Below are 7,183 nucleotides of genomic sequence, written 5' to 3' on the forward strand. Positions count from 1 at the left end.
TACCAGAGCTGTGATATTTACACTGATATACATTTATTTGGATTGTTAATAGGGCAGCTGCAATGTTAGTAAAAACAAGCACTGATTGGTCCAAAAAAGTTGTTGACTTGACCTAACAAAGCATGAATTTAGACTTTTTACATATCAGCATGTCCTTATTTCGGCATCTTTTTCATCCCTTTATTGAATCAATTCAATTTAATTACAGAGAAATGGTTTATTTTTGGCTTCACACAGCTGTAGTGAACCAGCTGCGTGTGGCTCGATCGATCCAGTGAAATCCATGAAATTCACAGATGGCCTCCGGATGATGTCGTGAACGTAGACACGACGCCAGTTAGTTTCCCAGATGTCTGGTACTTGCCAGAACCATAACATGTAGGAAGCAGCAATAGAGGTTATTTCAGCCATGAGTGACTTGAATAAGCGCTCACTATCTCGCGATCAAACTCCCGCCAGTGACGCAACGCAAACGTTTCTCGGAGACATTCTCTGTGCATATAGGTTTTTGCTGTGTGTACATGGGCACTATGTAAAATAAGGGATAGCTATCTTTTTTTCGAATGACATTTTCATGCGGATTTTCCACATTTTGGGGCTTCGCAGCATCGAGAAACAGCTTTCAGTTGAAGGTTCTCACCGTGTTTCTGACCGTGTCGAGCCTCGCAACTCGTTTCCATTTGCACATTTTTTGCCTCAGATCCCAGTTTGAAACGGCCTTTGATCATGTGACAGCATATTTGATTCGCATGGCTTGTGTGTTCGAATGGCCCCAGACTGAGCACGAGGATTCAGCACAAGAGACAACTGGGACAACAGTATCGCAGAACTCCCAAACGTATAGTTTCTGGGTGTGACGTTCTTGTTTAGGATCTCTTCCCACACAATTATGCCCACATACAGTTATTTATTCAGTAAATTATTTGTTTTTATTTACTGCTTAATGGAAAATGAGCTTTGGAGCTAAATCCAGTCGTTTAGCTTTCCGTTTTTGTAGAGGACTGTGACATCATATGAAGAGCAGAAAGCCGTAACAGAGCGTTTGCAACTGTATGAAAAGGGAAAACGTCCATTAAAAAAGGGACAGTCTGAGTGTTATCTCTGCCGGGCTGATGAAATCCTTCCCCCTAGTGTTCAGCGCAACACACTGCAACTCAAATATGTTGCGTGAATTTGGTTCAGCCTCAGAAATTCAATTCAGTTTTATTTATATAGCCCAAAATCACAAATACAAAATTTGCCTCGGAGGGCTTTACAATCTGTATACATAACATCCCTTTCCCTTGACCTCACATCGGGTCAGGAAAAACTCCCTAATTAAAGATATTAAAAACCCTTTCACAGGGAAAAAGGGGAAGAAACCTTCAGGAGAGCAACAGAGGAGGATCCCTCTCTTCGGATGGACAGAAGCCAGAGATGTCATGTGACCAGAATGAGCAACGTAACAGAGTTACAGCACATTACATATGACACTATTCATATAATGAGTAGCAGGCATGGACCACGGTCGGGCCATTTGAAATGCTTTTTGTCGCCTCGTGTCTTCTCATCCACGAGGATATTCGCTTCAGTTCAACGTCCATTTCACTTCGAGGCAGAGAGAAACATGTTATGATATATTGTTCTATATATGCAAGACTTACATACCAGAGCAATGCGTGTAGAATCTCTCACTCTTTAGGCCAAACTTAAGTAAAACTGTGTTTTAGTTGAGTGTAGTTTAACACTACACAATGTCCTGGTCTCCACTCTCAAATTGTTTCTATCCTCAGTCTGACTGGCGGAAGCTTACGAGCATCATGAGGAGGGAATTACCTGCGGGAATCACCCAAACTGCATGTTTTATTCAAAGCCATTCATTCTTTTTTGTTTACCTGCTAGTGATCACTGAAGCTCTGTGCGTAAGACGCGAGGGAGGATATGTACCAACACAAATAAACAGGCCTGCATCGGTAGGACGGGGAGCTGGAGACAGGGAGCGGGAGTGGTTTCCAAATGAAATTGTTGATTGGTGCCTGATAGATACACATCTTACATCAGTAATACTTATATTGCAAAATGTACTATATAGTATCTTTGTCTCCTGACAGTCTGAAACACAACCAGTACTAACTAACATGAAAGATCTTTTAATAGTTGCCCGGTTGAGAGAAACTCCTGTGGAGACCTCTCGACGTCTTCCTCCCTACATGTCTGACTTGCTTTGCTTTCCGTACACTGTTAACTGGATTACCTTCACATGGATCTCATAGCGACAACTTCTGATAAAGCTCTGCTGTGGCCGGGTGTATTCGCTCAAAACCAGTTGATGCATGCGCCCCATTCGCTTCTTCTTTCTTTCTCTGACTTTTCAAGAGTTCACTTCGAATGTTTGTGCCAATTGATGGGAAGCACGCCCACTGTGACTGCCATGCAGCCTGTAATCTGCTGTGTGTGCTGTTCTTAGTGGGGTGTTCCACCTGGCGACGGATGTCTGATAAGAGAAAGTTGAAGTCATCATGTTGTTGATGGTGAACACAATCAGCCACAAATAGTGAGTTTTTATTTGCTTCCTCTTTCTTCGTGTCTACACCTTCTGCTTTCAGCACCTGACTCAGTCCGTTAGACCGAGTGGATGTTCTTTAACGTGAACAACAGAATGAGATTTCGCTGTGAGGCTCAGGGATTTTCTAACAAAAAGAAACGCAGCTTGGCAAGTTCCTTAAACGTGTACTCGTCAACCTCTTTCAGCACCACGGACAGTGCACAGCGAGGTGCTCTTAAAGGGCACGTTACATGAAAAAACTTTTGGTTTGTGGATAGCCTGTGAACCCACAAACTGACAACCCAGTCAGTTGTGTTGTGGGCAGCCTGCTTCAGAAAACATGTGAATCAACGAGTCCTTCGGATTTGGCTCCCCATCCTATGTCAGCGACCAGCCAGGTAAGGAACCGGCCAAGGTCCGGTTTCCGCTGCTGCCTTCCACATGCGGTTGAAAGCGTTGGACTCCGCTGGTCCCCACTGGGAGCTGACACCGACACCACGCTGCTGGAGAACCAGGGTTCTGGAGGGAAGAGAGGCACGGAAGAACCAGAACACCTCATGAGATTTTCAAATGTCATAAAAACCTGCACTTTTGAAGACTTTTGTAAGATTTCAGACATTGTAATACCACTTAAGGCCTTTTAGAATAATGCATGCAATGCTTTTGATGACATTTAAGGATACACAGGATCACCGTGCAACATATTTATTCTTCTCGCAGGCCAATCAAACAGAGGGTCAAACTGTTTTCTTAACATTACAGCACGTCACCCAAAATATGAACTTGAACATGTTGACGTATTGGTCCCTTTGTCAACAAATCCCACAAAAACCAAAACCGATGAACAATGAATTGACCCCATAAACTAACCATTATGTATTGTCAGCTCTATGTATGGTATTTGTTTGAAAATGTTCCTCAGCTGCTGAAAATAATACCTAGTCCTCATTTGTAAGACCTTTAATATTTATAATAGGAATGAATGGAGAGGGAGTCTGGTGTTTTTATTGGAAAACATAGTTTTATCCAATTATTGACAATAGTGGAAACACAAATGGAAACACAACTCATATCGTGAGCCTTATCTTCTCTAAAATTAAACATTTTTTGGAAACAGCTGTGGACTTTTTTTTCTCCACATAGCGCACTGGCAGTTCACCGTTTTGCCACCAGATGGCAACATAACACAAGATCCTGTGAACGACTGTGATGGAGACATGCTCTGAAATACTGTATTAGACATACACACGGCCAAAACACACACACACACACACACACACACAGTCAGTCATGCAGACATTGACAATTCACAAATCTAGTTTTTTTTCTCTCTCTGAAAACACCTCTCATTCCCCAAGAGGCATCTCTTCGGCGTGTACAAGTCTATTTTCTTCCGCTAACATGTCCTCACTTCAGCGACCACGCTGTTTCTTTTTGCCCTCACTCTGCCAATTTTAGCACACACTATCACACACACACACACGCACACACACAGTCACACACATGAATCCCTCACATGCTACTGGCACACAGGAACACACTAACACAGCTTGTCAACTCCCACGCTGCTGCTGCTGCTGCTGCTGCTGCTGCTGCTGCTGCTGCTGCTGCTGCTGCTAACAGATGACAGGAGGTCCCCGAGGCCGAAGAAAGATAGTCTGAGCGCAGTGATAGTAAGAAGGTGAAAAATACATGTTTGTTTGGACAGAATCCAGATGTGCGACGTGTGTTGGGGCCGAGAGCAGGTACGACAGGACGAATTGAGCTTGTGCATCATTAATCAGATTTCTGTATGAATTGTTAAGCATGCGTGTGGAGACGTGAGGGCATGTGCTTTTGGTCCTCGGTGATCTTTGCTGACTTTGATTTTTTCAAACTCAAGAACCAACATTTGGGCCCATCCATCCATCCATTTTCATCCGGTTGGGTCGCGGTGGCGGCAGGCCCAGCAGACCGACCCAGGCCTCCCTCTCACCCGCAGCACTTTCCAGCTCATTCTGGGGGACCCCGAGGCGTTCCCGGGCCAGCTGGGAGATATAATCCCTCCAGCGTGTCCTAGGTCTTCCCTGGGGCCTCCTACCAGTTGGACGTGCCTGGAGAACCTCTACACAGCAAAATGGGTAGTGTTACTTTGTGTTAATTTGCCAGTGTAAAATATTTTGAGTTGATCAGCGTTGTTTTGGGTGTTTAAAAAAAACACTGGCAGTGCTGAAGAAGCTCTGGGGGCGGGGTTGTTTCGGCGAGTTAACGCAATGCACTCCTGACCGAGTTATCTGTACATCCGTTTTTTTTTCGAGGTCTTTCTTTTTCAACTGACAGTGATGGTGGAGAAAGTGTCCAGAGTGTTCACAGTAAAATCCACAGTGTTAAATATGCAGTGTCAAAGTCCAGTGACTCTTTCAAAGTTATTTCAACAACAGCTTGAGTAAGATGCCGCCTAGTGCTGGTGTTAATTTACGGAGTTAAATCAGGTGGTGTTAGAAATACTCTGACAAGCCCCTCCCCCTTCGTCACCTCATTTCTGGGTGCTGAAGAGGCTCTGGGGGCGGGGTCGTTTCGGTGAGTTACCGCAATGCACTTCTGACTAAGTTATCTACACTTACGGTTATTTCGCAATCTTTCTGTTTTACTTACATCTTGTGAGATCCTGTCTGATGGAGTTTGACAGGACGACCCAGCATGCAGTTCAGCGGTGTAACTTTATGAATGTAAAACCCTGAATTAAGTTCTTATCTGTTATGTATTCAGACTTTAATGTGTCATAAGACAACATTGTGAGTGTTAGATTTTAACACTATGAAAGAGTTAAATTATTAATACTATCCAAAGTGTAAATGTAATTCTGACCCAGAGTGGAGCGTAGAGTTAATTTTAACACTATGAGAGTTAATTTCACACTTCCAATTTTGCTGTCTAACAGGAGGCGTCCAGGAGGCATCCGAATTAGATCCCCCACCTCAGCTGACTCCTTTTGATACGGCTCGACTCCAAGCTCCCTCCTGATGTCCGAGCTCCTTTCCCTATCTCTAAGGCCGAGCCCGGCCACCCTGCGGAGGAAGCTCATTTCGGCCGCTTGTATCCGCGAGCTCGTTCTTTCGGTCACGACCCAGAGTTCGTGACCATAGGTGAGGGTTGGAACGTAGACCGATCAAATGGAGGCCTTCAGGTTCAGCTCCCTCTTCACCAAGACGGCGCCTGTTTTACTGCTGCAGCCGCACCAATCCGCCTGATGATCTCCCGCTCCACCTTTCACTCACTCGTGAACAAGACCCTGAGATACTTGAACTCCTTCGCTTGGGGTAGGCAGTTTGTCCCAACCGAGAGGCCCCATAGTGATACTCTAACGCTAAAGTCTCGGTAAAAACGGCTGTGGACCACTCGTCTATTTGACTCCAAACGGAGCATAATTTATTAAATGAACATCATGCTGTATTGAAGATGACTTGAAACTAGAGAGTGAGACATAAACTCATGTTTACAATGTTTACTGAGGGAATTCATCAAGTGCAAACTAATCGTTCTCCAAACAACTGGAGAAGTACTGACCAAATACTCGACCAAAGACATTACCATCAGCCTCAGCTGCAATTTGTGTTATAAGATATTGAATGGACCTGGGAAAAGGAGCTCAATGTATGACTTGGCAGCGCCATATATATGCATACAGCCTGATGGGATTTTCAGATCTGCGATTTTTCATTTATTAATGTACCATTGCAACTTTGAAACAACGCATTTACAGAAACATCCTACCTCTTACTTCGTTGCTGCTTTTGTCCTGTACCTGTAAACATCAAACTGTTTTCGTGGACATTAAGAGTTGGACAGAATAAAATGGTGATAGTTGTTGGCTGGTCATGGTGACTTTAAATGTCATACGGTCGTACGGTGTTGTCGCACCACGCGGAGAGAGCGGATACAAACCCTGGAGACGGACGGCTGGCTAGGTAGCTAGCTAGCTTGTCCTCATTTTCTGTAACCAGTGTAGCGTTATAGCTACACAACATGTTAGCGTTAAAGTGGCTACAGAATGAGCCAAGCTAGTTAGTAACTTGGTATTGTGTCGGTGAAGGATGAGTTGTTAAATGTTACTCATTTACCACAACACCTGACCCCGGTGAGCAACTCGATGTACGGCGGTTTGGTTTACAAGGACGTTAGCCCGCTGCAAATGTCGCACTGGCAAAGCTGCACATAAAAATGTCCACAGCTCTGATCATCCAGCAATGTTGATTTGAATGTTCTTTCTACTACTTTGATACAACATGAACTCAGCTGGATGTGCACACAACTCAGCTTGGTTACATGTGTGACAAATTTCCTTTTGTTTTATGTCACATATATAGGCAGATGGGGTCCACAGTAACTCACATGTAACTGTATTACAAATGCAGTGGTTGAATTTAATGAGTGCATTTACTTGAGCCCTGCACAATTGTTCCTTCCCTGTTTTTCAGTGTTAATTCAATTCAGTTTTATTTATATAGCCAAATATCACAAACACAAAATTTGTCTCGGAGAGCTTTACAATGTGCACACATGACATCTCTGTCCCGGGACCTCACATCGGCTCAGGAAAAACTCTCCTGAATGAAAATAGTAAAAACCCTTTCATATAATGAGAACCAGGCATGGACCATGATCCAAATAACCAGGATC

The sequence above is a fragment of the Clinocottus analis genome, unplaced genomic scaffold (assembly GCF_023055335.1).
Source record: "Clinocottus analis isolate CAN_PGR_092001 unplaced genomic scaffold, fCliAna1.0.p SCAF_4, whole genome shotgun sequence".
NCBI classification, from domain to species: domain Eukaryota; kingdom Metazoa; phylum Chordata; class Actinopteri; order Perciformes; family Cottidae; genus Clinocottus; species Clinocottus analis.